The sequence below is a fragment of the Corvus moneduloides genome, chromosome 12, assembly GCF_009650955.1.
Source record: "Corvus moneduloides isolate bCorMon1 chromosome 12, bCorMon1.pri, whole genome shotgun sequence".
NCBI classification, from domain to species: domain Eukaryota; kingdom Metazoa; phylum Chordata; class Aves; order Passeriformes; family Corvidae; genus Corvus; species Corvus moneduloides.
In genome coordinates this window covers 8572455-8596681 of record NC_045487.1, presented here as the reverse complement: position 1 = coordinate 8596681, position 24227 = coordinate 8572455, and the positions used below count along the sequence as shown (strand labels likewise).

The 24227-nt window shown below is 45.0% G+C and overlaps 1 protein-coding gene across 2 annotated transcripts in view; it reads left to right on the top strand.

The window, feature by feature from the left end:
* Window positions 1–24227, top strand: part of GNAO1 (G protein subunit alpha o1) — a 145895-nt gene that overhangs the window by 1162 nt on the left and 120506 nt on the right. The gene's annotated exons all lie outside the window — the stretch shown is intronic.

Below are 24227 nucleotides of genomic sequence, written 5' to 3'. Positions count from 1 at the left end.
TCTTCCTGTGTTTAATTAGATGTAACCGTGCAATAAACAGCAGTGAAAAGCCCCACTGCAAGGTCTCTTCCAAGCATCCCCGTGGCTGGTGTAAATGCACCCCGTAGGAAAGCAGGCGCAGGGAAGGCTAATAGGGGTGGAGGTACACCCGTGGTGCGACTATTCTCCCCCCCACTCCTTTTTTTTTTTTTTTTAATTAAAATACAATGAAATACCCCGTCCTCCCACCGCTATAAACATGACGGGCTGGTTGGAGGCGGGCGCCATCACGGAACAAGCCTGGGCGCTGGTTCAGGGTCTGGATTTCAGCTGGGAGCGGTTGCCGCTTTGCGATGCTGGTGGTTGCAGAGGGATCCGCGGCTGGGAGGGGCCCCCCCGGGACCGGGGTTGCTTAGCGAGGGGCAGAGGCTGAGAGATGGGTGTGGATGGGACGCGGGGAGCGGGGTGCGGGTCCTGGCGCAGGAATCCGGGGCTGCGCGGGCCGACGGGCGGGTCCCGGCGCGGCGTTCAGGCGGTTCGCGCTGGACAGCGCCCGGCGGGGGCTCGCACCGGCGGCGGCGGGGCCCCTCCGGCACCGCGCGGCTCCTCCCGGCGGCGGCCGCGCCGCGCTCGGCTGCCTCCGGAGGGGCCGGAGAGAAGCCTAAGGGGCTCCGGAATAACCAAAGGGGCCCGCGCCCCTCGCAAGCTGCTACCCTGAGCTCCCGTAGCCGCCCCCGGTGTGCGAGTATGCGTGTGTGATTGTGCGTGTATGTGAGTGTGCGTGCGCGTGTGTGTGAGTGTGGGTGTGCATGTGCGTGTGCATGTGCGTGCACCACGGGGGCAGATTTGGGCCTTCAGCCCAGCTCCCCTCCAGGCAGGGTGGTTTAGCGGGTGACCCGGATATATCTGTATCAACTCTGTGGCCGCTGTGTCCACCCCACAGGGGTTCAATGAAACCATCATCCCCGCCTGAGGCAGTGCTTTTCCCAAGGCGCTGCGGGGCTGGGAGGTCTCACTGCGGGGAGACTCGCCTCTAGTGCACAGTAGTGTCCGTGGCTTTCCCCATCGACGTTTGTGTACCTTATTCTGTAAAGGATCTGAGCATCCCCTTTCACTGTTTGAAAGGGGATTTTCCCACCTTTCACCTCACAGTTTGGTTTGGGGCTGGGCTGGGGTGGGGTTGGTTTGCTCTTGTTTGTGTGCAAAAGGTGGATCAGGAGACATGTCACTGCAGATGAACACCAATAAATTATTTAATCTCTAGGAATTGCTTCTGCAGAAGCATGCTGGAATGGTGGGCGATGGGTTTTGGTTGAAGGGAGAGTCTGTAGGTCTCACAACAGCAGAGCGCACACACAGAGCCCACAGGCAGGAGGGCAGGCAGTGACTACACTGTCTACACAATTAGCATGCAATCACTCTTGTTTTCCAAAGAGCAGAGCTCTTGTTTTTTGAAGCAAATCACATCAAGATAATAACCTGTTTGCTGGACTAGATTGGTATATTGAGGTCTGAAATAGACCCTGTTTTGTGTGTGTGTGTGTATATATATACACACACATTTCATTAAAAAGAGACAAAGTAAGGCATGCTGGGCTTGCAGCTTTGTACCTGATATGAAAATGTCAAGGAAGCTGCCATGGTGGATGGGCTTATAGTGCTGGAAATTGGGAGGCATCCGTGAGTGTGGAAACTCCAGTGAAGTGTGCGGAGGCTGGGGTGGGGACAGCGGTGTTGCTATGAGCACGGCAGCAGCATCTGGAGAGAGCCGCGCAGCCGCGGGTGCCGGGGAGAGTGATGTGCAGGGAACAACGTGGGGAAACTAACATTGCTGAAAATTAATTTAAATATAATGTGGGCATTAGCATTTCACCTGGTCAAGCTCCATTAGACAGGCTTGCTGAGAACCTAATGAATTCTTAATAAAGATTAAATCGCATGTTCATTAGACTTTGATGAAAGAGACTGCTATTTTTTTTTTAATACTGTATTATTGGTGTGCTTCTAGATAATAAATCTCATCCTCTTGAATGGCTAAAGCAGCTTCACACTTGGATATTGCCTTGAAAACAAGCACAGGAATCTACAGACAGATTGGAGAATGCTAAGACAAAGGAACAGAGAGCAGACATTGTTACATAGGACTAGAAGAGGTTACACACTGCCCAGTTAATCCTTGAAATGTTAGGTAGCAGAAGAAGTAGAAATTACAGTAATTTGACAGTGTAGCCAGAATGGAGATAGGGATTTGTAAATTTTATTCAGGATGTTTTAGTAAAATATTTGGATACCTTTTAGCTGGTGATCAGGGGGTTATTGAGCAAAAAAAGAGGTACTGGTGATTGACAGAGAGGTGGAACTGGAGTCTGGAATGTACATCTCAAACAGTGGCACCACAGGCTAGGAATGATACTTTTCTTAGCACCCATGGTTGTTTTGACACCCTTAACCCTTGTACATCTCTACCTTGGCTGATGAATTTTGCTGTATTTTTTCACAGCCAGTCCTGTAGTCCAGGTACTTTCACCCATGCCTTAAAATGAAGGGTCAGAGCCAAGCTAGTCAGAGGAACAGTCCTGAAAGGCATGGTTGTGCCATGCAAACCAATGAGACTCCAGAGTGTGCCATAGCATTCAGAATCAGGCTGTGACCAGATTCTGTTTTCACTCAGCTTAAAAAACCATCTGTAACCAAGCAAATCTGGGGCTTTCCTTTAAAATCCAAGCTAGAAGGTTAGAGTTACCGGACAAGAGAAATTTATCTTCCACTCACACCACCCTATCTCAGTAAATTCACAATGATGTAGGAGTGCAATGAATGTTAACACTTTTTAGATGTTATATATTCAAATAAATGTCGAGCACATGCAGAATTTGGAACTTACAATCTTCTTTTCTGGAATACCTGGACTGTAGCATGAAGTCGAGACTGATGTTATTTTAGGATATTTTTGTGGGGACTTAAAACTCTGGTGAATGTGCTTGTTCATCAAAAGCCCCAGCCTAGCAGCACACCGAGCATATCTCCATCTCTTACTGCTTAGCAAGACATTTAAATCTCCATGCAACGGTCCAGTGGTGAGCAGGGTTGGACTGCTCGGGTGGGGACACCATCCACTGCCATCAGCACAAGGCTTCCAGGGAATTCAGTGTTTAATCGTGCCTACACAGAGAGGCTGAGTTAGCTGGCATGGCTTCAAAAACAAGGTCCTGCCACCTACTCAGCAGCCACTGTTCTGAATGGTGAGCCAGGGCAATATTTCACCTTCCCAAACGAGGGGTTAGTGATAGGTGTGGCATTCCAGAGGAGACATGGCTTCCCCTGCACACAGGAAAAATCTCGGGGCTTGGGATTTGGTTTTGGATTTTGCCTTTGCAGAAGCAGCAGCTTCTGTCCCCTGCGGAGCTGAGCGTAGAGAGCTAGGTCCGGCTCCTTTTCACAAGATGCCGGAGCTTTCCAGCCCTGCATGTCCTCCAGAGCAGCTGTGTGTCACTTCACCAGCAGTGCTGGCAGTAACTCAGTTGATAAGTTTCTGTGCTGTGCCATTTTTCACAAAATGTTTTTATGTTAAGTATGAGAAGGATGGAAATGTACAATCAGGAGAAAAATACACTAGTGTACAGTGCTTCTCTTGAAATATCTACTATCTTCTCCCCAGCAGCCATCAGTCCCAACAGCCGGCTGATAGATTGTTCTGACCTTTTTTAAAAAGCCCCTCAAAACAGCCCCAGGTTCTACTTGCTCTGTGTAACCAAATTACTTATAATCTAATGAACTTCTTCAGTGAGAAGCAGTCCCCGCCCACAGGTTTTACAGCAATTTGATGCCAAATGCCATCGAAATGAAACGATGTGTTGTGAACACCCACTTGAGTGCTCTTTGCTGCATGTCTGTGTCTCAAATCCGTAGTGATTTCACACTTGCAGTCCCTTCTCCCAGGAATATTTCACCCCACAGGGGCTTGCAGCGCGGAGTTGCTTCGCCTCTGCAGCATCTTTCTGGGGACAAGACTGGAAACTGCATCTTCCTGGTCTGTTCCACTCCCCAGCACAGCTCTTCTGCCCTGTGGCATTGGGTGCAGAGCCCCACTTGGCTCTGCTTCTGTCTGGGAACTGTTTGATTGTGGTGTGAGCTGGCAACCCAGAGGCACGAACCTCACTAGAGCACCAGGTCAGGCTGAGCCATCCTCATCCTTACTTGTCTCCTGCTCTGTTTCCAGGATTTCTTTGACTTAAGACTCAAAGTAGGGCAGTGACAGGCTGCACCTGGGCAGTATTTGAACTGGATTTCAATAAGCAGGGGAAAGAGCTGCAGCCTTCCCAATGAAGTTGTTTCATTCTCCCAAGACCTGCCCCAGTGCACTCTGCCCTGGGTGTGGATTTGGCACCATGCACGTGGCACATGGACCCCAGCAGGGAGGAGCCTCTAGTGGAGCTGTTTTGGCAGTGAAACCTGCAGTGAAACCAGTAGAAAACTGCCTGCTGGGGCAGCTCTGGGGTGTCAGGATGGCAGCTGGGCAGTGCATTACCTGCCCTGAGGAAGGCAGGGTCTCCTGCCAGGGTGTCAAGAGAATATCCCAGTGGAGGCTGCTGTAGGAGGGGGCTCTCTCCTCACTGCAACTTTTTTCCCCACCTTCACAGATGCTTTCTTGCATCCCTGGATGCTGTGGGTGCCATGTTTCACACTCTGCAGTGGCACAGCACAGGGAGATTGCCCCTGAACCAGTCAAGAATAAGAGCTGGGAACAGAGGAAAGTGAGGCTGTTCATTTTGGCTTGTAGTTGCAAAGGGTAATCATATTTTCAGCATTTATTTCCTTCCTCTTGGATTTTTAATTGTGCCAAAACATTAACAACCATAGTTCCTTCTTTTATATTTAAGGTTCTTGTTATTAGACTGAGAGAGATTTCAGAGAAAAACAGTAACAATATTAGGAGGCAAGATGGAATACATTTTGAGTTTGTGTTTTTTCTTTTTCCTTGACAGTTCTTAATTTGTTTCTTGTTTTAGGGACTCATAAAAGTAAAAATATCTTTCAGTGACAACAGTGAACTGCATAGCTTCTCCTCTTCCAACCCAGTTTTAAAACCTTAAAAGAAATTTGCCTGTCATATTCTGACATGACACATCTAGTCCTGTTGGAAATGTTTTAGCAATCTAATGAGATGAAAGCAGTTGTTCCAATGAGCTCAGAAGAAAGAGACAAATCTGCTGCACAATTGTAACTAGGGATCTGTTTTGTTTTATGACTTGGCTAACCCAGAAGTTGTAAGAGACATTAGATTGACAAATGAATTAGATAATAAATGAGAAAAGGTTGTGGTTTTCCTCTTCAGCCTGTCCTTTCCCATTTGTCTGGCATACAACTTCATACCTGATTTGAGTTCTTCAGGGTGCTTACCTGGGGAACACAGGGAAGATAATCAAAATGGGTGAAGAATGAAAAAGAGACAAGTAATGGAGGGCAAGGCACTGTGTTGGGTCTTCTGTCCGGTCTGGACAAGAGAAGGAGTGAAATGAAGAAGTGCTTCACTAATGGCCAAGGCAGGAGCACGTTGGTGGAGAGTAAGAGCCAGGCAGTCAGGAGTGTCTCGCACACTCGTAATTACCTAGTTTTCTTCAGTTCGCTTTCAGAGTTACAGCCTGTCTTTGCAAGCATCAAGCTCCCTTGGTTTCTCCTGGATCTGCAGGATACAAAATCACAACTGAGCATTGAAGCTGGCAGATATGCAGCCAGAAAGGCTGATGCCAGTGCAGGGTCCAAGAGCTCGATTTTGCAAACTCCTGCTCAGGTAGCAAGGAAGGCAAAAAGCTTTTCCAACAAGGCAGCAGCCATACACAGTGCACAGAAGGACCCATCCTCTACGCTCTGAAGTCTGTGGTTACACCCTGAGTGCAACTGAGTGTGGAAGATGGGATTTGATCCTTTATTTATTACATTGGTTTAAAGAGGAGCTCCAGCAGGTGAGAATTGCCAAAATCTCAAATTCAGGTGGCCAGGGTGTTTAGGAGTCTAGTCACTTTTCCTGGTGCTATTGCAAATCTCCTCGTATCTGTGGGTTGTGTAGAGCCTGAAATTACTTCTGTGGAGCCTGGACTCGCATGATGACTGGATAAGCTCTGTTTTCAGGTGGTCTTTGCTTAGGCATGTATTTTGTTTTTGAAAGAAAACTTCCAGCTCTCCTCACTTCAGAGAAAAGTTAAAAACCAAATTACCTTATTCTAGCATGAGGACTCAAGAACTGGGAGCAAAATAAAAAACATCCCAAGTGAAGGTGACGAAACCAAATACATCTCAATTGCTTGGTTACTTTTGAAGCCTGATTCCTTTTTTGCATTGGCGATATTGAAACCAGCAACCTCACTTATTTCAAATCAATTTGAATGCTGCTGACCCCAGATCCTCTCCTTGAGCTCACTGGACTTTGGGCCAAGATGATGTCTGTTCAATCTGCAGGTTTTAAGAGAGGTGATGAATTTCAAATGTTTGTGTGACACTTGGTGGGATCCTGGATATTGCTAAGTTTCATTCACAAAACCAAAACCAGGAAACAAAAAGATCTGGAAAGCATCGGCACATTAAACCTACAGCCATTTTTCTTGCCTTAATTTTTTTTTTTTTCTTTTGTTCTTAGAGGGAAGTACTAATGGTTTATGCCATGTTTTTTCTAATGCTGAAGAAATGTTGTGCCTAATGTAAAAATCCCCCTAAACTGTTAATTGAATCATTCTCATTTTAAGACCATTCAGGCAAATGACAGATGTAAGGGAGGTTGGAGGATTACAGTCCTAGTTATAAGATACTCCTAGGAATCTGCCTAAAATCAGAAGATTCAAAAGGCTGAAAAATGTTACCAAGTAACACAAAGCAAGGGAACTGATGGTTTTCTAGTGCTGAACAAAAAGGAGAAAAAAGTATTTTAATTCAAAACTTAATCATTGTGTACTTACTGCAATATTAGAATAAAACTCTTGATGGAGGCACTTCTTAACTTACCATTAAAAATGCTTACTCTCCCCAGCTTTCACGTTAATTGAGAAAGAACTGAGGAGTGCTCTCGGAAGGGAGCCCAGGAAACTGTGTAGTAAGCTGACATCATGCCTGTTTTCAAATTGCTAATCAATAACATTTTTGACATTGAAAGGGAAGGACTGGCAGAGCTGAAATTACTTCGTTTTTCTTAATTCTTGGGCATGTCCTGCTTTGCCTGGTCTCCAAAAATGGTTTCAGTTCATCAGCACACCTTTTATCTGAGTATAAAATCTGTAAGTTTAAAACAAAGGAGCTGGAATACACCAGCTTGAGAGGGAGACAAGAGGGATGGGTAACACAGGGTCCTCCTACAATATGAAGAGTTTGGGCCATGGCTGTTAATAACCCTCCTCTCCCCATCAGGCCCATCTGTGGGGTCTTGTGTCCTCAGGAGCCAAAGACAATTTATCATCTGTTTTGTTTGTTACAGGATAACTTTTGCAATCTTTCAGCAGAAATTCTGCTGGTTCATGTTGCAGGAGTTGCTTTTGGGAAAAGGTTGGGAGATGCTGATCCTAGTAAGTGCTTTGAGGTGTAAGTCACTGATCTCTTGACTGACTGTTTAGGACTGTGGTGTTCCAGGAAAATCGGGAGCAGGTTTCAGAAGAAGCACGATCCAATGCTGGAAGGAAATACAGGGTTTGGGAACAAGGAAAGGGATTTTCTTCTCCTTGGCACATGTCAGGCTACTCAGCATAGGAATGGGGAGATCCATGTTTCCATTGGGAGACCATGAGTGATGTCTTCAGTTGAGTGGCTCAGCAGCCTTTCACTTGTCCAAGAGAAAATATCGTCTTTAGAGAATTCATGACCCTAGTCTTACACCTTGGCAGGGAGGCTGGCAATGGACATTTCACCTCTGTGCATGTCCCTCCTCTGAAACATAACCCCCACCAAGCGCTTAAAACAGTCTGCAAGGCAGTGCAGTGACTCAACATGCTTTGAGATTCCAGCAACTTCAGACTTGTATTAAATGCTCTTGTCTACAAGAGCATAATCAACAGCAACTTGTACACACCATAACAGTCTGGTACAAGACTTGGAGTATTTCTGCATCAGCTGGAAATCATTACACAAGGGAATGAGATGAGAATGGGCCTCTATTGATGAAAATATCACTTAAATGATAAATTGTATACTACCTCCTAGCAGAATTTGGTGGTTTATCCTCACTCTCTTAGAGCTGTTTGAGTTAGTAGCTCCAGTTTTAAAGCATTAAATAAAAGTGCATAGGAAAGGCTGAGTGCACAAAATGGATGTTAAGCAGAATCATCTAGGTAACAAATGAGAAGTTTTATAGGTGGATTTCTGGAGCTGAGGTGTACGCTCTCTCACAGTGATATAGAGATGTTTCCTCACTGCCAGGACAGTGCTCCTTATTTATTACAGCTGGACCTTGCTATAATCCAGCTCCTGCCTTTACAGCAAAGGTGGTAGAGTATCTAATTTTGCTGTCTCTCCATGAAGTAGTCCTATGGATATATTTCTGGAGGAATTTTGAATGGTACTGGTGCATAGCATCTCTGAGTCTCTCCAAAATTAGTGGTGAGATCTTCAAATTACTTCCAGGGCACCACAATGTGGATCTGCATGCCCTAATTTGAGATTGCAATAACTAAGACTACGTGAATTTGTCATCCTCTCCCGTGCTTCTAAATGGTTGGCATGACACAGCACGTGCTCCTCCACAGCATGAAGGTTTCTGCTCAGTTTCATCCACAGGAGGGAAATACCATCCTCATAATGAGTTTTAAACGTAACACAATCAGCTTGGCTTCTTAAGTAGTGCAGAACTGAGTATTTGATTCAGTATATTTTGGGAATCTGTTTTTATTTACTCAGAGCCTCTTTACATCTATAAGCAGAGCAAAAGAATGTTACAGCAGGGGTGTTTACAGGGTGGTTTAGCTTGCTGCAAATAAACCAGCTCTTTCCACTGGCCAAAGAGAGCTCTTACTACAGGGCCCTTGGCAGAATAAGAAATTAGTCACTCGTTGGCAGGCTGGTGCACTGATGCCCAGGCCATAGATGCTCCTTCCCAAGGTTAGGTGGGGACCCCATCTCACCTCCTGTAAGTTCAAAAATGGGCAGAGTTTTATCATTGGAATATGTGTACCCCCAGCACTACACTACACCACAGACACTACAGAGCCTTTGTCATCACATTTTGTCAGTAACACCAGCACAAATCACTGGGATGAAAGAAAATTGCCATGATGAACATACACCTCAGAAAGTTATCATAGTGTTCATTAATCGCCAGTCACTCTTTGGTGATTAATTATTTAGCCAAATTGGAAAAAATTTTCCACATGAATGAGAAGATGTTTACTTAATAAAGCAGAAAGCTCCTAGAAGCATGCCCTTGTTTTCCTCAATTTAGCGGTACAATAAGTTTATATCCTCCTGCTTTTACAGCTCAGGAAAAAAGCCACGGTGCTCTATCAACTTGTTGCTGTTGGTTTCTGTCCAGCCAATTCTTCAGCAGGAAACCTGATGCTGCTCAATGTGTGCATTTAAGATGTTTAAATGGTACATACATGAGCTGATGGTCATGGTTTGTTATCTGCATCTCTCTGCATGCCCTGAGCCCTTGTGAAACACTGGTAAGGAGGAACAGGAGAGTGCAGTGCCAAATCCCAGCTCCAGGGTTGGCATTTCTCCAGCACTGACTGATGGCATCAGGGTCATGTTAGAAAAGAGGAAGGGCCCCCAATACTTTCATCCTGGCAACAGCCTTGTGCTTAATAAGGACTCCCCTGGAAGCATGTTGCTGGGACCAGCCAGATCTTACGTCTGCAGTGAGGTGGGATGTGCAGGAAAGAGGAAAGCCAGTGCTGGCACTGGAGAATCCAGGTACCGATAGCAAATCAAAATCTTGGTATGTTCCATGGTAATATTGATGTCTGTTCAGTGTCTTTCACCCTAGTTAATTATTAAAAGCATTCAACAATAACAAACATGTGAACAGGATAGAAACACTAAGAGAGCCCATAAATGGTCAAAAATTAGTAATTAGTAATTTTAATACGATTCAGAAAATAATTCAGAATCTAGCTTTTAGTTATCTAAGTTTTTACTTATCTACCACTTCTGTTTGCTGATACTTTCAAGAAATCTCTTTATTTTAAATTCATATTTAGCTGAACAAATTATGAAGTTTTTCCTACATGACAGAGCATGAAAATTGAATTATTACACTGGTACTTTAAGTTCTAATCAGTGAGATCAAATTGTACTAGTTTCCGCATCTGTGATCAAACAAATAGGTGAGGCCTTCTGGCATAAACAGATATACAGGATTAAACTGAAATCCTGATTTTTTTCAGTAGCCTTCATGGTCTTTGAAATAGGTTTTTGGAGTTTCCAGTAAAAAAGTGGGAAAAAAATTTGTACAAAGTGTCCAGAACAATGATACAAACCCAGCCAAAGTAGTGTATTTAAATTCTAAAGTAACTGGATAAATATACTCAGATTTTTAAAATAACCAAGACCATTTTTAGTGGCTCCCTCACTAACTTGGGCACACACCGGTGCAGCGCAGAGCCTGTCTGAAGCTCTCAGACACATCCTGCTCAGTCTGTTCTCCAGGAGAATCCTCCTCATTCAGCAGAACAATTGTCTGGATCCTCCTGAGGACTCACTCTGTTCTTAATCCTCCGCTGTCGGTTTTCAGCAGCCCCGCAGCTGTGTGACAACTGTGCAGCTCAGCACTGCTGCAGCGAGGCCACAGGACTTGTGGGGCTTCCAAATTAGAGCTGCTGTTAATCTGTATGTGGTTAAGTCCCAGTGTTAGAGGTAGCTCATGTTTCATTCATGCTCAGACCCCAAACCCCAGAACAACTGAGTTTTCTAATACTGTGGACATCAACGGGCTTGAACAGAACTGGGTTAACACCCGAGCTTTGCTGAAGACCACATCATCTCTGCTTGTGCTGATTGCTACCCAGTTTAACATCACTCTGTGTATCTAACCATTGTCCAAATATTATTCTGTTTCTTACACCTTTTGGAAAATAAAAGATCAGGGGAAAAAAATTATTCTTCTGTTGTGGGCTTTTTCATGCCACATGCATTTCTCTTTTGCCATAGAGGCTCTTAGGTACTAGCTTTCAAATTTATTTCAGTTATAGTTCTTTGCCATGTTACTTGTATAAGGAGAAGGAAAAAACACTGGGTTTAGGAAGAGCAGATTTAATTGTAGCATTTTATACTTATTTAATGACTTATAGAAATGAGGTCATGTGAAATAATCTGGAACTAAATCTTGCTGTTACCCCCCCCACTTGGTGCTCACAAAGCAGCATCTGAAATGTCATGTTCAGTTTTGGATCTCCCAAGTCAAGGGGTGAATCACTGATAAACTGGGCCCTCCAAGGTGTTTGGGGCTGATGCACAGGGTCAGTAAAGGGGGGCTGAGGAGCTGAAGAAGAGAAAGCTGAGGAAGACCTTGCTGCTCCTTTCCACCACCCAAAGAGGGCCAGAGAGAAGGTGAAGGCAGACTCTTCTTCAGATACACGGTGAAGGGATGAGAGGCAACATACAAGCATTTCATGGAAATTAATGGAATATATATAAGGAAAAAATGTTTCATGGGAAGGTTGATGCAAAAGCGGAACTGGACCCAGGAAGGGGGAGAGTCATCGTCCCTGAAGATTTTCAGAACTCAACAGGACAAGGACCTGTGCAACCTGGCCTATATGAGGTGGTAGCTCTGCCCTGGACAGGGACCTCTACCCCAAGTTATTCGATGATTCTGTTATAAGAAAATCCAAATTAGTCTCCTTATTCAATGTTCCTAACGTCAGTGTTGACTAAAGATCTACCTCTCTAACTGGAAACCAGAGGAACAGCACTACCAGAATTTTCCCTGCGAGTGCATAAAAAGCCAGGCTTAGCTGGGACTGTTTGGTTATCATTTCTAGTTCCCCTTCACACCACTTTGGTTTGTTTCTTTGCTTCTGAGTGTTGTCTTCTTGGAGATATTCCATACAGCATTTTATAGGCAGCCTTCTGAAATCCTAAGCTGGGGTTTGACTAACATTTTGTTTTGTTGGTGATGTCTGTCCCTACTCAGCTACGGTGGTACGTTGGTATGGTGGCACTTCTATGGTGATGTATGGCAGTGCAGTGAACCAGACTGTGGCACTGATATGGGTTAACATAACTCAAAAAAAAAAATTCCCAAAAACTCAGAAAGAAATGTCCATCAAATGTTCCCTTAAGGCAGCAATGTACTGAAAGTTGAGATGTGAGATTGTATTGAAAGATTCAGTCACTCCTGGCTAGTTCTGGGTGCTAGAGCTTAATTTTTGAGGGTAAACCAGTCACATTTAAAGATTGAAAAGTAGTTTCTAAGTCCTTCTGTACCTTTAGGCGTTTAAACAATGGGGTTTTTTTCCTAAACCAGCCTTATTTTCTCCATGAGTTCTTGTAAAAGAAATGCAAATCTCTCACTGGCTTGAAATTTCTGTGTTGTTTTAAATAAATATTCCTGTGATGCATAACGCAGTGAAAAGGAAAGTGCAGCCATTTGTTGCTATTTCACTGTATTTAGACCATCTTTCATGCTTGTAGAGGTGAAATCCATTTAATCTGGTTATGCTATTTCAGTCACATTCACATTTTTAATGCAAAGCTCAGGTTTGCTCCACACTAGAATGATCGTTCTGGTTTTGTAACAAGCTTTAGTTGTCCTGGGCTTTGGAGACTTCTCTCTTCTATTTTCCCTCAGCCTTAGGCACAGTCTTTGTCATTTATCAGGTAATTTTCCCTCTTGGAGTGCCAAAATGCTACAGAATCCTGATTACAGGAGTGCTGAACAACATTTTCAGATTCTGTGTTATTGGGAGCAAATTTTGAAGCCTGCATTAAAAGCCTGGCATTGATGTGGTTACCCTGACCATGGTGCTCAAGGTGGTTTGCACAGGTCACTGCTGCCTTTTAAAGGGAGATACAGAATCGCGTCTTCACACCCTAACTCATTCAGACAATGAGTTATCTCAGTGCTCCCCTGGCCTCAAAAGGGCTCACCAGTTCACAGCTTCATTAGGACACCTTTTGTGCTCTTACTGTAAATAAACCAGGCTAGAAAGTCTTTCTTGTGAAAGATACTTGTCACAGTCATAGCTTCTCAAAAGCTCCAGAAGGAACCTGCCCTATCCCTTTCCTCTGTAAGTTTTGTGTTTCCTCTTCTCCTTAGAAGAAGGCTTCTCACTTAAACACCTTTTTCCCAAAGAGAAGATGCTGTATGTTAAGGAACTTAGGAAAAACCAAGAAAGCACACCAGGCAGTTTAGTGTTCTTTGAAGCCCCACTTGCTTCTGAATTTGAAGAATTCACCGCTCCCATTGCCTTTTGCAGTAGTAGCCTTCTGGCTTCCACTGTGTTCCTGCATTATCCCCCAAGGAAATTGAAAATAAGGCCCTAAATACTTCTTGTTTTTTACTTTTAACATCACTTACAAACATGCAGGAGAGAAATGGCCAGCCTGGCAGAGGTTTGGCACTATCAGTCAAGACAAGAACTTAGCGTAGATAGTGAAAAAGAGGCAGAAAGAGACAGAGCATGATGTTTTGAAGCAGGAGTAAGAAAAGGAATCATGACCAAGTTCAGGCTTTGGATAACAAAATGATGCTGTTTGCTAAGCAGTCGTCCAGAAGACTGACAGCAGCTTGATAAAACAATGCACGGACCAGACACTGACACCTTTATGTGAACCTTGCTCAAAGCAAGTGCCAAGAGTAAGTGGATCAGAGCTGTCAGAGCTGTTAATAAGGGCAAAAGCGGGCAGGAGAAATGGCAACCCCCATTTGCAGTGTAAGATCTGACCATAAGAGATTGCCAACAAGAGAGATCCTAGAAAGCTTTCTTTTCATGGTAAGACTCTAAGACTAACTTCCTAAATGAGGCTGCCAAAGCAGGACTCAAAACTCTGCAAGCTAAAAGATACAGTGATATGCTTTTCCTTTTTAAAATACAACCTTCCTTAGCCGACAATAAAACATGGGGGAAAAGGAGAGAAACTGTTTCAATTCAACTTCAGTTACAAGCAAGCTTTCTTTAATCTCTGATTTATTCTTTCCTAGAAGACCTCCTTAATACATATTATCACGAGTAGTAGTCCTTACTGTAAGTGGAGGGACACTGACAACCATTTGCCCAAAGTTCCTGCAGTCTATATTCAATAGCAGTGTGATGAGTAAAAATAAATGCCAACGTACATAGGTACAGAAGCAGATCTTATATCCAGTTGCAAACTCACACTTAATTATTAATGACTGAAGTGCTGTAGTCTTTCACTTAGTAGCAAAACATACCCTGAATATCTCTTGGGTTATGTCAGATTGACAGAGCATCAGTGCCAAAGACAATGTCAACTTTTCACTGATGGATCAAGTACCGTGTACAAGAGTGAGAAAAGTGAATATTCAAATGAGAATCCCAGTTTCCTCTGATAACGAGCCAGGAATTCCACATTCAAGAACTGATTGATGGAAGTTGGCCGTGTCATAGACAAAATGATAAACAGCTTCAGAATAATGAATTACAAGCAGAAATTATACTAGTGAGTGATGGAGTAGATCATGGAAAGGTCATTTTGTCCATCTCTGTCCTAATGCAGAATTCTTTTTGATTACATATTCCTCAGTGTTCTGCATGGTTTACTTGTAAATGACTTAAAGACACGAGTATTTGGATTGTTATATGAATTGTACATCACTCAACTGCCAGATAGATTTCACATTAAAGAACTTTCTCCAATGGCCTGATAATTCTGTGTGAAAATTTCTCTTGCCTCTCCTAATCACTTCTCAGCACAGAAGAATTCTTATCACTATCAGCTGGAGTAGTAAGTATGACTGGTGAATCTGGGAGGAACTGTATCTTTTCTAGCCTTTTTACCAACGTTTGGATGGAGGAGTTGGTGTGTTTTCCTGTACTGAAGATTTCCAGTGCAAGAGATACCATCCTCAACCACAGACGGGAATTGTTCAGTCCTCACAATGAAAGGAAGTGGTTGGAGGAAGCAATACCAATTCAAGGTGGGAGATTGCTCAGGTTACATCTCAGATCCCTCTTAGTGAATTCGTGTCTAATAAAGCAGACTCAAAGCTGAAAGAAAGATTATGCTGATGGCAAACAAATCGGAAGTGAAGAGGTTGTGGCTAGACAGTGTTTGGAGTTTGCTGGCCTGCCGAGAGCTCAGGGCAGTTTTTGGGAAATGTGGAGGAGAAATCTCGAAATAACTCTATTTAATGCTACTGCAAAGTCCTCTTTGGCTATGCTGACCCAGCAAAACAGAGACTGTAAACCCAGACACGGCTTTTCGTCTTCTGCAGTGACAACTGCATAGCTCTGCAGCACTCCATGTCTCACATGTATCTTCCAGAGGGCAGTGGAGTTAATAAAGAGACTGGTCTTTCTGAAAAGCAGACTTCAAGCTTCACAGAACAAGCACGGGTGTTACTTGGGCTCTTGGTGCTTTTCTAAAAGTAGAAGATGCCCAAGAACTCGTTGTATCTGCAGCTGGTGCTTGCCAGAAATGCTTGTATGATCTATATGGATGAGTGGAGAAAAGGGGGGAGAGAGGGGGGGAAAGGCCTTGGAGGAGAAACAACTGAGGAGATACAAATGAAAATTCAATTAAACAGAAGAGAAGGAAAATTCAAACTAGCATTGACACTCTGCTCAAGGCTGCTGATGCATCTTGATTTCATCTCTAAACCTAGTGAATGAAGGCGACAGTGAAGAAAACAAATTACCTCTCTGGAAAGAGCTGAATTAGATGACCAAGAAGATGAAAACATTCAAATACAGATATTCCTCTATGATATGCCCAGGGCTTGTAACAAATTCAACCAGAACAATAGATCTTGGCCTTGTAACCATTCCAAAGCTTGTCCAATATATGAGGTTTTTTTTTTTTTTTTTTTTGGTAAAGGACTCAGTTTATTTGCCAACTGGAAGACTTGAAATGGACAATTAATGTAATCCCCTGTTGTCCTCCACCCTTTGTAGCCATCTGTCATGGTTTGGCATAGTTTGGGTTTGTAGTTAAAGAGGGCTCCATCAGCCACGGAAGTGATTCTTTGCAAAGAGGTGCTTACAGCTTCCTCTAGACCCAGTAGAACCAATCAACCGGCTAGTTTGAATATTGGCAACTTTTTAAAGCCACTTAAGAAGCTTGACACGCCTCTGTGGTCCACATTTAAGAATGAACAAAGCCCGGGAAAGCTCTCTTGCTTCTGGGTTTTGGACAGGTAACTGGGGGGCCATGGTGCAGCCGAGCGGAGCCGGGCCAGGCCCTGCTCGGTGCGGCCTGGCCGGGTTGGCTATGGCGCAGCTTGGCTGAGATCTCAGCCGCTTCTGCTCGCTGGACACCCAGCACAGCCCCCTCAGTGTGGGCCGGGCCGGCCGGGAGACAGCCACCCTGGAGCCTCGCGGCCCTGTTCCGTCCGCCGCCCTGTTCCGTCCGCCGCCCTGCTCCATCTGCGGCCCTGCTCCATCCGCGGCCCTGCTCCATCCGCGGCCCTGCTCCATCCGCCGCCCTGCTCCATCCGCCGCCCTGCTCCGTCCGCGGCCCTGCTCCGTCCACGGCCCTGCTCCGTCCGCGGCCCTGTTCCGTCCGCCGCCCTGTTCCATCCGTGGCCCTGTTCCATCCGTGGCCCTGTTCCATCCGCGGCCCTGCTCCATCCGCCGCCCTGTTCCATCCGTGGCCCTGTTCCATCCGCCGCCCTGCTCCATCCACGGCCCTGCTCCATCCGCCGCCCTGCTCTGTCCGCGGCCCTGCTCCGTCCGCGGCCCTGTTCCATCCGCGGCCCTGCTCCATCCGCCGCCCTGCTCCATCCGCGGCCCTGCTCCGTCCGCGGCCCTGCTCCATCCGCGGCCCTGTTCCATCCGCGGCCCTGCTCCATCCGCCGCCCTGCTCCGTCCGCCGCCCTGCTCCGTCCACGGCCCTGCTCCATCCGTGGCCCTGCTCCGTCTGCGGCCCTGTTCCATCCGCGGTCCTGTTCCATCCGCGGCCCTGTTCCATCTGCCGCCCTACTCCATCTGCGGCCCTACTCCATCCATGGCCCTGCTCCGTGCAGGCGGCCCTGCGCTCGGCCAGCCCCTCCCAGTGCAGCCGCTAAAATAAAATGCTACACCAAAACGAGCTCCAGCCGCCACCCGGAAGAAATTAGGTGACCAACAGCAATAAGAGAATTCCAGCTGCAAGGCCCGGGTGAGATTAACTCTCTTAAGTGCTGTAAGATTCTCCAGAACAGATGAAGCCTGCAGACACCAATCCTCTCCCAAGTCAGAGGAAAAGGAAAGGTGAAGGCACGTGAAGAAAACACCATAAAGACACCAAAGTCAGTGAAGAAGGAAGAGCTGAAACCCCGAGAGAGGAGAAAGAGGAGATGCTTCAAACCTAGAAGCTGAAATTCTGTTGTAAAGCTCTGGTGATGGACTATGATACATCCAAGCACCCATTGTAATTTCATGAAAGCATGGGTGGTGGAACGTTCAAAGTGCAATTGTGAGCAAAAGTACCTGTGCTGAAACAAGCAAATGTTGAAGTAGCTGTGATTTGATGAGAAGCTTGAACAGAGAGAGATGAAAGTGATGAAGACCCTTGTTCCCAGGGAAGAAGAAGACCTCTGTTCCTAGAGATGAAGATGCTCCCAGAGATAGGTGAAGAGAACCTTTGTTTCTGAACAGCTCAACCTTAAAATGGTACCCCATTAGCTCAAGATTGAACCCTCGAAAACAGTTGTGGGGAAAGCTGTAAGTCAAGGGAAGGGACTTTCACATGTGAGCAGAGAACCAACCCAGGCAGCTGTCTTGCTGTGACATTGAAGCCATGAGAGAATTGTTTCTTGTGGAGATGTCTCCATAGCATGAGCAAGAGAGACTCCTCTCCCTAAGTGAACTGAAAAAGATTATTATAGAGGTGGTAAACTGTCTGAAAAAATCTCAAGGGTTGTCTTTTTACATTGTCAGTGGGAGAAGGGAGAAAGATGGAGGGAAGAGAAGTGTTCTGAAGGTTTAGTCTGACTTTTTTTCCTTTCTTTTAGGTCTGTTAATAAACTTCTTTATATTCTTTTAAGTTTTGTGCCTGCTTTGCTTTCTCCTAATTCTTATCTCACAGAAGGAAAATAAGTAAGTAATGGATATTTTGAACCAAACCACTACACCATCAGAGTGATGCTAATTGGACATACTAAATTCAGAATGGTGGCATTTTACACTCATTTTACTTTCTGCCCTCAGTTATGCTGGTGTGGGATACAGAAAGTGATCTGTTTTGGTTGTTCTGGTTGCTACTGGTTTTCTTGTTTGTGGGAGAGGTGTCCAAATGCTCAGTGTCATAAACTGTTGTAGCAGAGAAGCTGAATGTTCTTTTCTCTTTTAAGATAAACTGTCATTCCTCCAGAATGTGGTCGTCATCAATTTATTTCAGCTTTATTTTGCTCTTTGCCAGCTGTGTGAGGAGCATGTTCAATATAACCCGTCATTCCAATAGCTTAATTTCTCCCCTAAGTACTTTGCTTCTTTCGGGTTGTCACCACAATCCTGTTTAAAAGCCTGCTAATAGTAATTGAAAGCCATTTTAAGCTTGCATGTAGTATCAGAGTTTGAGCTGCGTTTTATTTCTGTAAAACAGAAATAATAGTTAGCTATGACAGATACTAGGAAGCTAAACAACAGCCAAAGCTACCACACTTTTGGAAACATACATTGCTACAAGAAACTCATGGATCCAGAATCCAGTGAAATGAACGTGAATCTTCCCAAGGACTTCAGTGGGATTCTGATCAGGTTCTGAGTGCAAAGTGTGATCAGCAGTGGCCAGATGGAGTTTAGGCACAATATAACCAGGAACTCTGCCGAGAGGGTCCCTGGGACTTCAGCCTATGTTTAAGATGAAAGTTATTGATCCTTCTACAGAAAGCAAAGGGCAATGGAAGTGAAAGGGTGCTGGCTAGGTTGGACTAAGTTGTGCTTAAACCAAGTAGTCCTCTTCACTACTTGCAAAAGGATACCAGCTTTGTTGGGAAGGAGGAGTCAGCTGATCCTGTCTGTTCAATTCCTCGTTCTTAATTATTTTGGCTGATATAATCTATATGCTAAGTCAGTCCCAATGAATGGCATTTGAAACATCCCGACCGAAGTCATTACATTATCACATTCAGGCCAGGCTTTAAGTAAAAGAGATTTGGCTTGTTCTTTACACTGCTTGGCCCCTCTCCCGAATGTACGGCCATTATAACAGAGGATTATCTGCACGGAGGTTTTCTTCATTTCCATTAGGAGAAAAATTTCATTCAGTGCAGCAAGGGCAGCCTGAGATGGCAGGAGGAGATTGGCTCCATGCTGACGCCTTTGTTATCCGCTGAGCAGAGCCTGACACCCCCTGACACTGCTGGGGCCTTGGTGAGGGGCTGTTATTTATTTCAGTGTGTGGAACACATTGTTTTCTGAAAGGGAGGAGAATCAGCCCTTTATGAACAGGAGTCACTGGGCAGCATAGTCACCAAGCTGCAGGAGCTGGGGTTTGTTGATATAGTTGGCTTTTCAGCAAGTGCCTTTGTTGGGCTTATCTTTTCTTTTAGTCTGCATCTCTTTGGTGGTGTTTAAGGTGGATCTAGACTCTCCCTGTCTTTCCCAACCCCTCTGCCTTTTCTAACACAAAAACACAGGGATAGGGACAAAGGGACTTAAACTTTTTCAAGCTTATGGATCTCCACAAGGCCGCTTCCCTGAGATACGTAACTTCTCATCTAGAGACACCATCTGTCCTGCCATGGGTTGCCTTAGTTCAAGAGGTTCCTCCAGTCCATTTGCAGACCATGAATAACCCTGCTGCATTGGTAGGCACTGCTCGCTGGTTTTCAAGAGTGCATGACACCCACACAGAAAGGGCTGCTGCTTGCTGGTTGACACCAAAGCACTGTGACCTCTGCATCACACAACTCCTTGTAACAATCCCCGTGATGTGTTTGCATTCAAGTGGAAGTCAGCTGGTGTAGTGTCCTCATGTCTTCCTAGAGCCTACACTGCACACATATGGTACGTTTCCCCCCTCTGAGAGACATCATATGAACAAAGGACAAACTTCTGGAATCCTTTGGAGCAGTGACCAGTCAACACTGAATTCACTTTAAAAGTCAAGAAAGCAGGCATTTGGTTTTGGTATTAAACACTGAACCAGCACCAGTTGTGGAAACCAGGAGGTTTTCTCACAGGTGTCACAGAAGCATTAACCTAGCTTTGTGTGACACATTCATCATGCAGTCATCTCAACCTGGCCTACTGGGAGTGTTTTTCCGGGGCTTGATCTTCCCAGAAAAGTCTTGGAAATATAAACCCAGAAGTGAATAAAGAGACATAAGTCTCAGACTGCTCGAGACCAACGGCTTATAGGACAGTTTCTCCAAGACACGCCCATACGGGAAGAACAACTTTCTGCCAGATAAATAGACATCTGGTTCCAGGAGCCATCCAGTGACCCTCTACAGGCAACCACGTGCCCTTCCCCCTGCTGCCTCATATCCTTGCTGAAAGGCTCCAGGTGCAGCCAGTATGCAGATCAGCCCTCAGGACCAAGTGTATCCTGCAAGCCTGCACCACACTTCAGCATAGAGTCTGGCATGTGCCTTGTTCATGCTCAAGACTAAATTCAGGTTGCCATCTTTGTTAGCATGGCTGCTAAGGTAGATTCAGAGGGCCAGGTACCACCAACCAGTTCACCAAGTGTTGTGATGTCTTCAGCTGGGAATAAATTTTAGCATGAAGAGGAAAATACATAAGCATGCAGATCACCTTTAGTTATCTTTTTTACCCTAGAAACATGTCAACAGTAAAGCTGAAGGGGCAGTGGCTATAAGGAATAGCAGTAAAATGCCATTTGCTGCCCAAGATGGAAGTGTGACTTTAAACCCAAAATGAGAGAATTTACAACAGTGGATTTGTGCTAAGATAACTGATTCAGACCTTGATGTCTCTGGGAACCTAGTAGATAAATATTTTGTGTCAGAGATAGCCAAACCAATTTCATCTGATATTGAACTTCCCATTTCTGGTTGATTTCTTATGTTATGAACCTTTTAAGTAAATCTTTTTGTGGGTGCTGCAAAATGTGGGGAAACAGCTCTTATCACTCTTGGTTTTTCAATGCCTGCACAGAACAAATTGATAGTGTCCTAGTCTGCTCCCACCTAGCTGAGGTGTGGGGGTTCTGGACTTTGGTCAGTCCAGGAACAGGAAGGGGAGTCTGTCCCAGTGGGCAGAAGTGCACGGAGCAGGAGTCTGCTGCACACCTGCAGATGCAATCAGGTTGTGCAAGAACATATTCCGCAGTCCAGGAAAGCCAGGTTCAGGTGCAGCAGCTCAGCAAATTCATGAAGTACCAAGGCAGATTTTATCCAATGGTGCTGTTTGATTATTTGTTGGTGTTGCTCTGATCAAATTTGCTTTGTTGCCATAATAGTAAACACAGTACATGTGAAGCTCAGGGCCATGAGCCTGTATAAAGGGATAAGATAATGGATGTGGCTTGAGCCTTTTACTGTCTTTGTAGTTAGAGCAGTTATTGGAAGGCACTAATCCCTTTCTGCTGATTATTGACTTTTGAATGAATCTTCATACACTCTCCAGCAGCAAAACTTGTGGGTTTTCAGGCTCACTAAAGCTCAGTAGAACCAAGACCTTGTCATTTATTTTCACTGTTACTATTATTTTTCTATTTCAAAGCAGAGGTTTTTGCTGCGAATTCCCCACTGTTTGATCACAAAAGCAAGCAAGGGAAATTGTTATTTTTCATCCTGAAGCTTTTGTCCTTTTTGCTTTTCTAATCCACATGAGGCGACTTTGCTGGTCATTAGCCGAGTCAGTAAAGCGAGCTTTCTTTGTTGGGCGATAGCAGGGAAACATCAAGTGTCTGGTTCCATGGTAGCAATTTGCTCTTGAAATAAAGCAAGCGTTGATAAGTTGCTACCCTCAGCTATATTTGTCCTAGTAAATAAACATCAGGATTTGAGCACAAATGCAAGTTGTTTTGCTCTGTTTAACTATTCGGAGATTGTGTTGGGCTAACAAGATTTCCTCTGCATCAGATGGGCTTGTTTTGTAGCGCGCTCGTTTCGCTGATGATGTGTGTTTCTGCACACCTAGCCAAGGATGTATTTTTTAAATCATTGATCAGCACAGCAAATATGCCTGGAATGCATCCCATTAATGCAAAGCAGTACATGCTTTTGATGGGTTTGCTTTTTAGAGGACAAGGTTTCAAACAATGGAATGGTTTGCCTCTGCACTGCCTGGGAATGGTGGATTTGCTTAGAGGGTGCTGTGGTGTGCCAGCACTGGTCACGGAGGGGACATCACACCCTCAGTGCCTGCACTGCCAAGCCAACTGAAGGGCAGCAATTGATACGTGCTGGCTTACGCAGGGCAGAAAAAGCCCTTAGGATCTGTCACTGGGAGAAAGATTCAATTTTTCAGGATACTGATAAAAATGGTCATTAACCCTTTGGCAATAGCCTGTTCAGCTTCAAAGTGGAATTGTTCATGTGAACCTCACAAAATCAGGATCATGCTTCTTCCCTGACAGGCAGCAGGACCCAAAATAAAATAAAGCAGCAGCAGGAGACCAAGTGAAACGTGACAGTGACATTTGTTCCACTTGGAGCAGTGGAGCCACCGCTAATTTGGGCTGGAAGAACAGAGCACATGGCAAGAGATGGTTTGATGGTTTCAGTAAATAAACATATTGGGTCAGTCTGTAGCTGCAGGTGCCACATACTCTACAGTGAGGTGAATCACAGCAAAAATAGGCCAATTCCACCCCTTTGCCATCACTAAATTTCCCATAGCCTTTTCTAGAAAATACAAAGGGATTACACAGCTTCCAGATGAAATTCCAACATTTGATGGGGGTTTCAGCTGCTTTGACATGCTGCAGGATTTGCAGCGTAGATTGCTTTCCCCGCCCACTTAAAAAAACATATGTCCATACTCCACAAGTTGGCTGCCCTGCCTGCTGTGCACCTGAGACCCAGAGAAAATGCTTTTCTTCACACTTCTGATTAGCAGTAATTAGATTAGAGAAGTTCACAGTGACGGAGGAAGGCTTTCCTCCATGGAGAACCACCCAGTGGAAGGTAGTAAGGGATCAGGACAGCTCTATTAAGTGATTTGCCAGAGCACAAGCAAGCTGTAACTTGATCCCATCACGCTAGGAGCTCTACATCCAGCACAGAGAGATGGTGCCTGCTGCAGAGAGGTGTGCTCTCACTGATTCTCCCTGCTCCTTTTAAACCTCCCAATCAATCAAATCATGCCTTGAGTCCTGGAAATGGTGAGTTCCAGCTTCAGTGAGTTCTGTCTCAAAAGCGAGCATCCGTTTGGTTCCTCAGGGGTGCCTGTCCCCAAGAGAGGGATCAGGGAGGGTTTTTCTCCTCTACCACGTCTTGTGTAACTCATCTAGGAGCTCAATACCTTTGAGGTCTCCACCAGATTTGCTAAAATGGGCCAAGAAACGGAACCATTATCAAAAGAGGGGCAGGAGGATCATGCAGGAGCACATGGGTGGCCATGCAACAGGTGATGCATGGAGAAAGAGCAGACTGAGAAACACTTCAGGGGACTTATCCTCCAGGTTTCCAAAACCACTGGACAAATATTAAGCCTAATTACTCCTAGGCAAGTAGACATACTACTCTGAAATCATTCTTCACTGAAGCATTTTTTTGACAAGGAAAACTAATTCTGGGCTTATTAACCAGTTTCAATAAATAGAATCGCACTGACAAACAGACACTGCTAATTGCCTTCTGTAAGATAGCTGGGGAAGTAGAAAACAGGAGCTGAATCTCCAGGCACACAGCAGCCCCCTTCTTAGTGCCTCCCTCTCCATCTCCATGAAAAACAACAGAAAAGCTGATATCCGCCTTCTGGGCAGGAATCAATTATGTACTGCTTTTAGCAGAGTTTCAGTATATTATTCTCCAATTTAGGCTAAATTCATAAGTGAAGCTGAAGATGGTTAAGATGCATGTCAGAAGGAAATTGGTCAGAAAATGGCTGTCATGTGGGTGTGAGTAGTGCGGCACAGTGTAACTCACAACACTTTGGTACTCAGTGGGAAAGCAAAATTGGTTTAAGTGAGAATAACTTACACAGATTTGGGGCGGGGGTGGATGTAGAAGTACAAACTCTGAAAATGGCCTT